We start from the raw sequence: 15,239 nt of genomic DNA on the forward strand, positions 1-15,239 counted from the left end.
TAGGTAATTTTAGATCCTGTGAAGTTCATAATTAATATTAACCATCACAACAGGCAAGGTAGTTGTATGAGTCAGGATTGATTTGCCAATCAGCCATAATTTTTAATGTATCATTCTTAGTGGTTTTGATAAGGGCTTCATTCATTCATTCATTCATTTATAACACACTTATATTTAAATGTCTAGAGCTGTGCTGTTCAGTACAGTAGGAAGTAGCCACACATAGCTATTTAAATTTAGGTGAATTAAAATTAAATCAAAATTTAAAATTTAGTATCTTAGTCATACTAGCCTCATTTCAACTGCCCAAATAGGCACCACATATGGCCAGCAGCTGCCATGTTTGATGGAGTGGATATAGAACACTTCCCTCATGACAAAAAAATTCTACTGGATGGTTCTGACCATGTGGGGCACACTATTGAGTTCTGGGGATACAGAAAGTGAATAGATAAGGCCCCTACTTTATGAGCTTATATTTTGAAGGGGAGAGAGTAAAACATGGAATTAAATAAAATAGATGGTAATTAGTATAATAAAGAAAATACATAGGAAGCCAGGTGTAGTGGTGTGTACTTTTAATCCCAGCACACAGGAGGCAGAGGCAGGTGAATCTCTGTGGGTTCAAGGCCATCCTGGTTTACTTAGTGGGTTCCAGGACAGCCAGGGCTACATAGTGAGATCCTGTCTCAAAAACAAACAAAGCAAGAAAATATATAGCAAACAGAGATAAAGAGCATTAGGAGGCACCACTGTGTACACCAAGGTCACATGAAATATGTGAAGACTCCATTGGGAAAAATATTCAAGATGGAAGGTATAGAAGGTACAAAAACTCCTGCAATTTTTCATAATTCAGGAAAGGTGCCAGAGAGCCTGAGGGCTTTAGGCATCTGTGGGAAAAAATGGTCATCAAAGGACACCACTGTAAATGGAAGTCTTTGAGACAGCAACTTCATAACAATATTTGAGAACACTATTTCTTGAACTTCGTGAGCATCAAAATCACTTGGAAGGTGAACGAAAACAGATTGCTGAGCCCAACTCTAGATTTTTAGTCAATAGACCTGGTGGTCAGAGACTCTGCATTCTAGGATGCTCTTGGGTAATGCTGATGCTCCTGGTCTGGAGACCATGCTGAGAACCATTATTTAGTACATAAAGAAGTGAAAGCTCAGAGAGATGTCAGCCCTAGCCTGAGTCCCACAGGGAGTTGAAGAGACAGAAAAGGCAAACATGGAAAGAGGAGAAGGCAAGTCTCCTCTTAGTTACTTTTGCATCGCTGTGACAAAATACACAACATAAACAACTTAAGGAGGGAAGGATTTATTTTGGTTCACAGTTTCAGAGGGATCAGTCCGTGGTTGCTTGGCCCCATGCACTTGGGCAGAATATCATAGCTGCAGGAATGGGTAGAGAAGTTTATTTCCTTCATGGCAGACATGAAGCAGACATGGGAAGGAGACAGAGCAATATCTGCCCTTCAAAGACACACCCCCTGGGGCTGGAGAGATGGCTCAGTAGTTAAAAGCACTGACTGATCTTGCAGAAGACCTGGGTTGGATTCCCAGCATCCACATAGTGCTTAACTGTCCATAACTCCAGTTCCAGGGGATCTGACACCCTCTTCTGACCTTGAGGGCATTGTGTGACATGGGTGCACTTACATACATGCAGACAAAGCACTCATACACATACAATAAAAAAAAGTAAAATATTTATGAAAAAGACACACCCCTAAGTGACCCACTTTCTCCAGGTAGGCCCCATCTCCTAAAGTTTCCACCACCTCCCAAAATAATACAACTAGCTAAGTACCAAGTATTCAGCATATGAGACTGTGGGGACATTCTGTCTTCAAACCATAACACATATTTAGTTTGCTTTTGCTTATAGGAGACAAATGGGAGCTACATGCTGAGGAGCTTTTGATGTGGATCTAATGGCATGATTCTAAGGGATATTTGTTTTAGTATGGTTCATTTCAATGGGGTAGCCTTTCCTCCAGATTTACTTATCAGGGGCACACTGGATACTAAGTATGTGCTTGACTCAGCTGACTTTAGATCTCCCAACCATTCTTTAAACTTTGCATACAGAAAATGATTCCTGTGCTGCTTCTGCATAGTTAAAGCAACATGCCTTAGAAGTGCTCATCCATCAGTTTCAGAGTATTACATCAATTTTAAACACGAATGGGCCCTTCTCTCCCAATCCCTTCTCCAGAGTGGAGGAAAGGCCACTAATTCTTTCACTACAATCTTGGAAGGAAAAATCACACCAATATGACAATGATTCTCATTGGGATGGCCACCTGCAGGTCAGTCTGATGACTTCATATATTACTCTACAGCAGACTCACCTGAGAAGCTTATAGAAGTAACCCATCCAGGTCCCACTCCCTAGTCTGATTTAGGCGCCATGCCCCAGTATTTTAAAATACTCAGTGTCCAGGGCTAGGTATTCATGACCTAGAAAATGCTTTTATATCTGCTCTCTCAGGAGGTGGGCAGATGGTAAGAAGTTGATTAAAGACAATAATTCTCAAACTGGGGCATGCATCAGATCTATCCAAGGGCTTCTTAAAGCACAAAGAGCAGAGTGCTACTCTCAGTATCTCCCATTCAGTAGTTGTGAGCAAGACCTGAGAGTCTGGATTTCTTGGGTGATGCCCATGCTGCAGGTCTGGGTCTGGGGACTACTCTTTGAGAACCACGGACTTAATAGATGCAGAAGTGCAAGTTAGGAAGGTGACATCACTAACCTGAGTTCTACAGCTAGTTGGAACAACAACAACAAAAAAGGTCCTAACTAACACAGGAGGACTGAGACTGAGTACTTGGTCTCTGTCCTCTACCAGGCTGCATGGTGTCTTCACTGTTGGACGCTCCACCATCCATCTCTGCAGTCAGTCAAATCATATGCATTTTCTTCAGATGTCTAGTCTGCACAGCACAGGAGGAATGAATTCAAAAGGCATTAGGAAGGGGACCACCTACTTTCAAGCATACCATGGTGACAACTGATTTAGCAGCTGCTCCCAGAACGTCTCTTACGGAGAGATATTTGTTTAATAAAATGCATTGACAAGCTGCTCTATTTTGAAGAAGGTGCACGCATAAACATAACAGAGAAACTAAACCACCCTGCAGAAGAGTGAGGAGCTACCACCGCTTTATTCTTAAAAAGGAGACAAGAAGGTGAAGAGAGGCCAAGATGATGCAAGTTGGGGTCTGTGTGGGGAGAAGTATCCAGAGAAAATTCACGGTGATGGAGTGTCTGAAAGTCTTCAGGATATTTAAGGTTTAATTGAAGTTGTTTGTGTTGCTTCAGTGAAAACTTCTTTTCTTTTCCCCTGGAGTCTGCTAGATAGGCATACAGCTGCTACGAAGTACACATCAAGCATAGCCCTACCTGTCCTGTTTGGGTTAATGTGACCTAGGACTGTAGGTAGGGTATAGTGGGACGCAGAGTTGAGGGATGGAATTATTTCACCTAAAGCAGGAGATCAGGGATAGGGAGAGGGTGGCAATTCATCTTAGGGGATGGTTTCAATTTCTGCAGGAAGTGGGGTGCAGAAGATCAGTAAGAAGCAGGACAGGCAGTGTACAGTGATCTTATTAGACACTTTTATAGGGCTAGTGTATTTGACCAACCTTAGTAATAAGTAAGAAATGGACTTGACTTGGGTTAGAGAAAGACTCCTGTTAGCTAAGCTCATAGGCCACTAAATGTATCATTTTCACAGTGTCTCTAGACCATTCTGGGATGTGGGGGTGCCTTTGACTGTGTGGAGAGAAAGTGAGGCCGAGGGCTATATCAAATAGCATTTGAGAGAGTTCAGGGTTTGAAATTAGGCGCTAGACTCTCTTCCAATCATTGAAGGCTTTATTTGGGGCCTTAACTAAGGCAGATAGTGTAGTCACTTGGTGATGGAATGTGGATTCTGGTGTCAGGCTGGTGACACCCGACCTCAGCTGCACATAGTTAGCTATGTTAACTTACACAAGAAATTTAGATCCTGCTTCAGCTAGGATATGCACTCAAAGAATTTAACTGGGGGGAGTCTAACAAAGAGATGCTTTTTAGAGGTGTGGGAAGGTGAAGGCAACTACTGTGGGAGGGTGAAATTTCCAGAAGTTAAGAGCAATGCCACTGTCATCTTTCTGCTAGAAAGGATGGGGGCTGGGAATAGAGTTATGGGGACTCAGAGATAGCTGTGTGTGAAAGAAGCCACTAGGCTGGAACTGGTGGGAACGGAAGGTGGGAATGGAGGGTGGGAACGGAGGGACACAGCCACTGTTGTCAGTGGGCCTACAGGGCAGGAGAAGGAGAGAAACACTTATCTGATGGTGCACCCCAAACTAGGGTGGGCTGCAGGAAGTGATACATTTTTATGGATTATAATCCTGACTCCAGGAGGCCTACAGGCAAAGCATGACTCCATTCTCAAGGCCAAGAGGTTTTTTTGGTATACAGTAATTCCATTGGGCTGGTGGCTGATCACATATGTTGATACATAGTCATGACTGGGCTGATGAGTACTGTGCTAAGTCAGAGAGAGTGACAGGAGTTCTCTCTCTCTCTCACTCGCTTGCTCTTGTTTTTAGGCTTGTTAGTATTCTATGCGGTAGGACACAGGAGGGCCTAGCCTATGACAGGGATGTCCAGTTTTTTCTATTGACTTAAATTCCCAGAGGTAATTAGTTCCATGGGGGTGGAAGTCACTTTCCTTCACTGGGAAATGACAAATTGGTGTATTTGTGGATGGTCTAGGACTGGCCAAAGTCACAGCTTTAGGCAGCAATGGCTTTGAGCTGCCCAGAGTCATCTCACTCATACTGACAAGAGAATCTAGCTTCACTTGCATGTCTCCAGGGCAATGTGTCCATGAACTGGCCTGGCCAGTCATGATGCCTGCTTCCCTTGGACCTGAGATCAGCTGATTTAGGGGCCAAGAGACAACAGTCCCCTTTTTAAAGAAAGGCAATGTACCAACCAAATAGTCCAGATCTGGAGAGTTTGGATATTAAAACAAACAACTCACAAAGAAAACTTTGGTTCAACCCCCTTGCCCGCCCCAAACAGGTCAACTATGGACTTTTATTTCAGTTTAGGAAACAAACAGAGCAGGCTTTGGGGGTTAAAGGCCTGGCTTCCAATCCTGGCTTTTACTTAATGCAAATCTGGGCTTGTTTCTTCATCTAAGCTCCTCTGTCCTCATCTGAAAAGTGGGGGATTATTGTTCCTTCTATCCCAAAGCCTGGATGTCAGAAGTTGTGTAGGAGCTGGAATGGATATGGAGGAGAGATTAAACATGACCGTGAGTCAGTGTACACATTTAAATTAAGCATGTTGGATCCTATGTATCATTTATCTACATATCTCTCTATTGTCTATCAGTCGTCTATCTATCATCTATCTACTATCATCTATCTATCTATCTATCTATCTATCTATCTATCTATCTATCTATTGTCTATCATCTATCACCTATCTACCTATCTTCTATCTATCATCTATATATTTATGTATGTATGTATGTATGTATGTATCTATCTGTCTATCTATCTATCTATCTATCTATCTATCTATCTATCTATCTATCTATCATCTATCTATCTATCTATCCAACCTATCTAATCTATCATCTATCATCTACTTATTTTTTTTTTGGTGGGGGGATAAGGTCTTATTATGTAGCCCAGTCAGTCTTGAACTAAAATCCTCTTGCTTCAACCTCCCAAGTTTACAGGCATGCATCCTGACAAGATATACCCAACACACACACACGCACATGCACACGCATATACACAACTCTATTTGAGGAAAGCTTTCCATGAATAGTGAGGGGATTCAGAAACCAAAAATTCAAAGCCCCAAAGGGCTTGGACCTTTTAAGTGTTTTTGCTGGTATGGGGTAGATCCCATACTATAATTTTGGATTGGTCAACTTAAACTGTTGGGAGCCTGGGAGCCTGAGGCTCAACATGTTGGTAGACTGAGTCTCAGCCGCCTCTCAAAACTGCTGACAGACCTAAGCTGGAAACTTTCCATTCTGCCCGCAGCCTTGGCCCAAAACCTTGCCTTGGCTCACAGCCAGGGGTCACAACCTTGGCCCACAACCTTGGCTCACAGCCGGGGCCAGTAGCCCGCGGCCTTGTTCTAGTTTAGGTGAATAGCTCTGTTCTCGGTAAATCGGTAGATTCCTCCCTTAAAGTACATCAGGACCCCTGTGTTCTGACTGATGTGATTACTCATTCCTTGCTCCCTTGTTCTCATTCACTATTTAACCCCATGCTTGAGCTGCAATAAACGAGACTTGATCAGAAACCTGTCTTGTCTCCATTTCTCTTGGCTCTTGCCCTGTCCCATATACATCCCCACTCCCCAATTCAGGTACCCCGTTGCAGACCCTGCAGGCCGGGGCATTAAACAAAGAAGAGAGATTCCAATAGGTCACAGCTCCAAGCTGAGTGAGAGGTCCTCCAGGTCTGGTCTTGGTCTTATCTAAACTGGTCTGGATCAGTCAAAAGAGGCCCTGAAAGTGGGAGAAAAGCCTGCCAAGTCTTTGTCTCAAGCTAAGAAGAAGTAGGAAGTGTGTCATCTTTATTATTCCTAAGTGGCCCTGTTTGCTATAGTCAGGAAGCAGAGATAGATGAATACTGGTACTCAGTTTGATTTTCACTTTCTCATTCTTAACTTTGTCTAGGATCCCAGCCCATGGGATGGTGCTACCCATATTCAGAGGTATGTCTCCTGGGTGAAAAACCTGCTTGGGGTAGGAAGCTCTATGAGCCGAGACAAGATAGAGGCAGTTGCAAAGAAGAATCCACAGGGAGGTTGTGAGAGGATGAGAGGAAGGTTACCCATCCTCTCCTGCTGTGGGCACGGGTGCTAAGCAGCCTCATCCAGAGTCACAGCAGCACAGGACACTAAGCTGAGGAGCAGGTCCAGCAGTAGCTGGAGAGGAGAGTCCATCTACTTCTCAATAATTAGGAGAGAGAAGGAGTTCATTGAGTTGTGATTCCAAAAAGACTAAAAGGGGCAAGGACCATACAGTTCTGTGGACCACAGAATGCTTTGATTTTTCTAGTAGCCAGGATACTCTCCAGAAAAAAGGGTGTAATTTATACAGGAGAGCAGGCTGAGGGGCTTGGTGACCCCTCCAGAACCCCCACACTTGTCTTCTGAGTGCTTAATGCCATCTTTTTCCCATTGCCAACCAGAGTCCCTCATGATCTGCCTCCTGTCTTCCCACTGCTTCTGTTCACACCATTCCCCTGAGCTCTCTGGCTTTTCCCAGTAATCCTTACCCAACACAGGAGTGCTGGTTCATCAGGGAAGATGGGAGGCTGAGCAGCTGAGGGCACAACTGGTGCCTGGAAGCCCTTTGGCACTGTCCAGAATGGTTTCTGATGAGTACAGTGCTTTTCAGGAGGCCTGACTTGTAACTTTTAGCCACACAAAACCCCCAGAACAACATTTAAGTGCTGTTGGTTAGACCGGGGCTCTGGAAGCCATTTTGTCAGGTACAGCAAGTTCTATTGCCCTGGCTTCTGATGACTCAGCATTCCCAAGCACACTCCATCTTCTCCACCCACACTTTAAAATATTTCCTCTAAAATATCTCCCCAAGAAGTAGGAAGCGTCTCCTTTGACCATGTCTGCTGACATGGTGTTTGATCTGGGAAAGAGGGTGAAGAGCTGTATAGAAGCATCATTCTTTGGGATGTCAGCGTCCCCTTGGAAGAGTTCTAATTAAGGACTTGGAATGATTGACAGGTGGTGGAAGTTGGAGAAAGCACATTTGACACACAGCAGAAGTCAGTGACTGTGTTGCGGAAAAAAAAATTGGCAGTTGTAGACCTTGAAAAAAATCTTCGCAGGTAATACTATACTTTTGTTCCTTAGCTAAACATTTCTAAAAAGCATCTGACGTGGCTGCCAGCGAACCAAGAGCTCATATACTTTGACTTTTTAAAGTAGGGGCTACTATTACTTGGTAGGAAGTTTATCATTTCAAGTTTAATGGAATTATCTTCCATATTATGCAGTCTTGTTGAAGTTGAACTTACTCCTTTGAGGTTAGGGATCTGTGAGGAGCAATGTCTTCTTTACTTATTGCTGAGAATAATCAAGGTTTGGCAGGAAAGCAGTCTTCTGAAACATGGAGGAATGGAGAAAAAGTACTATGAACAATGGCTTTCCATGCTCTGTTTGCATGGCCTATGGCCCATTTTATCACCTTGACCATTCTGGAGGTAGACTGAGACCATATTCCCTTTACTAATCAGTTACATGGCTGTGCAATCCCACCTACTAGCACAAGAACAGTCTTTTTTTGTCATCTTTCTACTTACCAGCTCAGGTTAGTCTGCCTAAGCCTCAGTTTTCTCATCTCTGAAGTGGGGATAATAGCAATGACACTCACGTCATAGAGTTCTGATTAGATGAGAAAAGATGTGAAAAAACACAGCTGTCACTTACTTCATGAGACAGGATCAAAACCTGTCTTGGTCCTCAAGTAACGGGAGTAATTCTGTTTACATGTGCTCAGAGGACAACAAAACAGAACCAGCTTCTCAGGGGAGCCTTGTTGTGGCTTTGTGCTGTAACGTGTCACTGGTCATCTCAAGGGCTAATGCTGTGGTTATTCACATAACTTTAGGACTCAGACTCAAATGCCGTTCCTCTTTCAACGAACTGTCCAAAGAGTTTTCAGTGATGATGGCAGCATTCTGTTTATATGTAGTGTATGTGGCTATTCAGTGCTTGAAAAGTGACTAAATTGGCTCTGGAACTGAATGTAAGGTTTAAAATTCCATTTTAATTCACCTTAAACAAACAAGGTGTGGTGGTATATGTCCGTAATTCTAGCACTTGGGAGACTGAGCCACAAAGCCAAAACAAGAAATAAAATATCGAAATAGCTATGTGTGTGTGTGTGTGTGTGTGTGTGTGTGTGTGTGTGTGTATGTATCCTTTGGACAGTGCAGCTTTAGCTTTCTTAGCCTAACACACACGGAGACACAGACAGACACATGTACACACACACACACACACACACACACACACACACACACACACACCAGGCATGCCCCCATCTATGTTCCTGAGTTACACATCCACTAGTGGAAAGGTTGGAAGAGGTTTCTAAGCTAGCCACAGACTGTACTTTAAACTGGTCCTCTACCAAGATCAAAAAATCATCTTGGGTTCTTTTGCTACTCCTTGCTGGAGCCCAGGCTTCACAAAATGCCTGACAGAGGTGTAGATAAGATAGAGAAGGTCACAGTGCAGAGGTGCTGCGAGTCTGGCTTGTCCTTGCAGACACCACTGGGACATTTCTCCCTCATCCTCTTCAGTCACCAAGACTGGAGGAAGTCCCTTCTGCTTCCTCCTTCAAGTTGTCTGTCAGTTGAAATTATAAGTATCTTGGTCTTACAGTCCTTAAAAAAATCATCAAGTAAAACAAAGCCATGAAAGGTGGATCCATTTTTATTGTCTAAGCTGCTGAGTCTCAGGCATAGTCATGTTATTACAATACAATCCCATTTAAACCTTAACAGAACTAGGAGATAGCTATTTGTATGAGCAGAGTCTGAGACAAAGGCTTGTGCACCGGTGATTTATTTGGTAATAGAATTGGAGAAGTCAGGTTTAAGACGCAGAGGGAGTGAAGAAAGAAGGAAAGAAAGCACTGGTGTGTTGGTAAATGTTTATTAGTCAGCTGTCTTGGGGACAAAAAAATCCCCCAGTAACCCTGATTTATGTGTACGTTTTCATTGTTGTGACAAAATAGCTGCCAAAAGCAACTTCAGGAGAGAAATGTTTATTTTGTCTCACAGTTTGAAGGCACAGAGCAGTAATGCATGGGAGGCATGGTGTAGGAGTGTAAGACAGCTACTCTCAGTCTGCAGCCAGGAAGCAGAGAGATGAGCACTGGTGCTCAGTTCACTTTCTCTCTTTTTTATTCCATCCAAGATCCCAGCTCATAGAATGGTGTTTCCCACATTCAAGGAGGATTTCCCTCTTTAGTTAAACCTCTCTGGGGATGCCATCACAGACACACATAGAGGTGTGATTCTATAGTAAGTCCAAGTCTAATTAAGATGACAAGGAAGATAAACCATCACAGTGATGTTTACTTCTTCCCATGATGTAAAGTGTCTTCCCACACCAATTTCAATGTGATATTAATGAATGTGAAGTTGAGAAGAGCTCACTTTCAGAGTCTTCGTGAGATGGCTCCAGGTTATCACTCCTGGGAAAGCCAATGCAAAGATGGAGCAAAGAATTTGCCACGCTGTTGGTGACTGTGCTCAATTCTGAAGGTATTTCAGAGAATGTTTAGAGCAATAGGAGGAAGTATTTAATCACTTTCCTCTTAGTGTTGGTAGATGATAGCCATATAGTTATTACCTTCTTTACACTTCCAGGATAAACATGCATGGATGCTAACTAGAATGTTCTAGCAGGTTCAGAGAAGTTCTAGAGCAGGAAATGACTAGCAAGTTTTGTGGCACCAGACAAGGCACTCAACTTATTCCCATGTGAAGTTGATTGGAGCCTCTACAGAACCAGTTATCATGCCAGAAACTTCACTGAGAGAAATGGGGTGTTCAATAACCCAACTCTGGGTCCACAATTTCTTTGCCATTTGTCCCCATGCATTGGTTGATCTCACAATGAGGCTTTCTTTCACACTGTCATTCAAGGCCGCTCCTGAGTGGTGTTTAGAGTAGAAGCATCCTGTTTATAGTTGGCACATTGAGCAGACTTTTCAATTGGTGTAGTGAAGGCAGAGATGTCAGTAAACAAAGGTTAAGCTCTGTGGGGGTCTGTGTCGATTGTTCTTATAACTTAGGTATTTTTTTTCTGAACTTGCCAGATCCAGCAGACCATATGATTTGATGGGTCAAAATGGGCAACTCTGGTCACACGCTTAATTTCTACCACTTCCCAGTAGCCCTCCAGGAGTCTGTTTCCCTCCAAGACAAATATTCCTCTGTTATAGAAGGCATGGTTTTACCCTAGCATCCTAGATTCTCCTGTTTTTTTTTTTTTTTCAGCTCTCGGATACCATTCTTCTCTTCTCCGGATCTCTCCATGGTGCTATACCACAGGACTATGCCCACTGGGTGACACTGCCTACATGGCAGGGCAGCCTGTAATATACTTTATTATTATTAGTTGTTTATTTATTTTTATTTTTACTTTATGCATGTTTTGCCTGCATGCATGTAAATGTACCACATGTGTGCAATGCCTACGGAGGCCAGAAGAGGGCATCAGATCCCTGGAACTGGAGTTGTGGATGATTGTTAGCCATCATGTGGGTATTGGAACCTGAACCTGGGTTCTCTGCAAGAGCAGTCAGTACTCTTAATTGTTCAGACATCTTTCCAGCCTTCTGTAACATACTTTCAAAATTTATGTGTTGCTAAGGATCAAACCCAGGGTCTTGTACATACTAGGCAAGTGCTCTACTGCTGTCTCCCCTACCCACAGCCCCTTTGGTCTGCTGAGCCATCTTCTCTTCTAAACCAACAATTTTTAAATTTAATTATTTATTTAATAACCACATAATTAGAAGAAGCATTTCATTACAACAGCATTGACATATTCAATAACAGTTTCCAGAGCTAAGATGCACCTCTTTCAAAATTGGCTGTAAATTTTTAGGTTTACAGTTCAATTATTACAGTTATACAATACTGTACTCAGTATAAACCCGAGGCCAGCCTGGTCTACATAGTGAGTTCAGGACAGCTGGGGCTACAGGGAGACCCTGTCTCAAAAAGACAAAAAAATAAAAAAGATGAGTTGTCTACGGCCATACCACCCTGAATGCACCTGATCTCGTCTGATCTTGGAAGTTAAACCAACAATTTTGAAATCACTTGTGTGAGTTGGAGTACTATTCCTAAGTACCATGCCTGTGACCTTACAAGTCAATTAAGACTACTAAGCACTGAATCTTTCAGTGTCAGGGTTATAAAGAGCTACAGTGTTTTCCTTTACGCAGGATTTAACCAGTGTATCAGCCCATTGCGCCTCTAAAACCTTCACCAGTGTAGTAGATCCTTTAACATTTATGGACTTTTCTCTTATTTCTTAGTATTTGGCTTCTTACTAGGACATTTAAAATGTTTATTTCTTGCTCCCTAGGTATAATTGACATTGACATTGTCCATATGGCAGATAAACATGTTATCTGCAGAATATTAAGACAATCAAAATTTTTGCAGTCTGCACTCAGACATGGAACTCTAATGCATACTGTTCTCTGTGCAAAAGTGAACTTTGTTTGATCTTCCTTACTGATAAAGATGGACAAAAATGTAATTGTTACATTAATGGCCACAGACCAAATGCCAAAGGCGGTGCTGATCTCTTTGGTGAAGATGCTATGTCTGGCATAGCTGCTGAAATTTGGGTCATCATTCACTTAAATTTATGATAGCCTACTGTCCTCTGCCATGATCCATTTGCTTTTTACAGTAGACAGGCAGGTGACTTGATGGAGAGTGCCACCTCTACATGTTTTATGTCTTTGGTAATGGCTCTGTATTCACAGTTTCTGCTGGGAGGTACATTGCTTTTGGTTTATTAGCTTGGCTTGGAGTGGGAAGTTTTATGACATCCCTCTTAAGTCTTCCTATTAAAATGGCTCTTACTCAATGGGCCAGGCAAGCAAGTGAAGTTTCTCCTAGCTGTTAAGAGCCAGGTATGGTGGTGCATGCCCTTAATCCCAGCACTCAGGAGGCAGAGGCAGGTAGATCTCTGTAAGATTGAGTCCAGCCTCATCTGCATGGTGAGTTCTGGGCCAACTGGAGCTACATAGTGAAACCCTGTCTCAAAAAGATTTTTAAAATGTCTACCCAGATCACACATTACAAATACAATCCCACTTATCATCTTGTCTCCATAACCGACCCCCATCTGAAGACTGTGATTGCATTTTATGAAGGGGAGTCCTACACTCTGCTGTTTCCCTACTATACCTAGAGAATGGACAAATGCACATTTGGGGACTAAGTGGTAGAAATATTTATTAACTTTACAGTGACTCTAGTTTCCTTTCTTAAGCAGATTTCTTTCCTTTAACTCAGTAAGTTCTGAGTCTCTTACTGGCTCAGATTTGGAAGTGAAGTCAGTCTATAACATCACTGTAGCTCTTGTGGGCTGCTGTTCTCCAACTCTTCCATTTAATTGGTTAGAAACTTCAAATGATGCTTAGGTTGGCTCTTCATCTTCTTACCTCCTTGCAGCAATTGCTGCAGATCTCTGTTGTTTGAGGCCCCTATTTGCCACTCCAAGTCTTGCTGAGCAGTAAAATTACATCTACTGTGCCTTTGACAGCTAAGTGCTGCCATTTGTTATTTTAGAATTCTCTTAATTCCACTCATTCTATGGAGTCCAACTCAATGGCAGAGTCCCTCATTTTCTACACCAGCTTTCAGATGATGGCTAAGTGAAGCAGCTCAGAAGTTCCAGGGCCTCCTCTCTCTACAATGCATTCTTCATTGTCTTGATGAAGGAGTGTTCTCTGGGCCCTCCTGTGGTATGTTCATCAGATGAGTTCTCAGGTCTCCTGCTATATGTCTATTCAACCATTCCCAATTTGAACATTTGTACTCATATCCTAAGTCCTCTGCCTAGACAGTTCCAGCCTCAATATTCTTCCTAGACAGTTCTGACATCTCCACCACTTTTACTGGAGATCATTACTGTGTCTAAACTTCTAGGAGCCGTCATAGCAGAACTGGCTCCAGGTATCTGGCCAGAGAAAGGGACCCTGAGTACTGTGAGCTTTTCATACCCGTTTCTTTCTATGTAGATACCATGGCAGGAATTTGAGAGGTCTTGAAAACCTAATGATAAGGTCTAGAAATTTTACTTCTTTTAAAAATTTTATTTGTTATTTTTATTTTATGTGTATGAGGGTATTGCCTGCATGTAGGTACACCCATGTGCCATGCCAGCACGTCAAGCTCCGAGTATTCTGGGCAGAGGGCGTCAGGATTGAACAAACAATCACACCATCATGGAGTGGGAGGAAGGACTCCTTCTTTATTGTTTGAGACAAGGGTTTAAATACCTTTTCAGTAGAGGAGGTGGAGTCAGGACACATGATAATTGGGATCACCTGACTGTAAGGCTAGTTTTTGGGTCAGGTGTACTTTTTCTCAGAACCAGGAGAAAGTCCTTGTGATAAACAATTCCAGGAAATACCACAGATACCGAAGCTCTTACAAGGGGGAGGTGGAGGTCAGGACGCCATGTCCCTGCATCTCACCCCCCCCTTTTTTCCCCCCCTAAGGAAGGTAACTCTGTCTTAGGTCATTCCGGAGGGGTCACCCTTACCCATCACTGGGAGACCTCTTCCCTGTCTTAGGCAGGAGCCTTCTCACAGAAAGTTGCCCGTCATTGAGAATACCTTCATCTTTTGTGTAGCATCTGAGGCCACACTTGTGGAACATCTGTATGGTTGTGTGATAAACTTAAAAGGACTTGTTGGGTAACAGTTTGTCGGGACTGAATTCTTCTGAGCTTTCTACACAAGACCCAAAAACACAAAGATCATAATGAGTATGAAATTGACAGTCAGTGATAAGGAGCTTGCCCACCTCTGTATCCATCCTCCAATTCCTACCATGGTATTCTATCATTCTTCTGCTAATATGGCAGGGACCCTGGTTTCATTAATGGATACAATTTGCTAAGTAAGAACCTTAGTAAAATTTGCAAAGGTCACATTCCATGGTCCCTTAAGAAAGGCATTCAATTGTTTTACAGTATTGGAGGCATTTTGTACATGGTAATGGGTAACACAAATATGATGAAAGAAATGAGAACATGTTAGCTGTTACATAGCCCAAAGGGCATCAACTTGTTCTTGTAACAAGGCAGTTTTTTGATTTAAGTTCATTAGTCCAAATTGTATGTGTGCATTGATTGAGCTCTGAGTTTGCAGGGCTTCACTGACCTTTCCTGACAAGGTATCAACCGTGGAAGCTGTAACCGCAGTCTGAGACAGGCGATGCTAGCAGCGATGGCAGCAGTAGAAATGATGGCTATGCTAATGATGATAGCTGCTGTTATTCCAAAATCTCTTTTGCTTCTGTGCAATATCAGTTCAGCACCTGGGGGAAAAACAAACAGCTCCCCTCACCTGTGCTAACGCTGGCCACCTGTAGAGGCTGCTCTTGGACCTCTCCTCTCCATAATAA

Source organism: Nannospalax galili, unplaced genomic scaffold (genome assembly GCF_000622305.1).
Source record: "Nannospalax galili isolate Female #2095 unplaced genomic scaffold, S.galili_v1.0 scaffold336, whole genome shotgun sequence".
Taxonomy (NCBI): Eukaryota; Metazoa; Chordata; class Mammalia; order Rodentia; family Spalacidae; genus Nannospalax; species Nannospalax galili.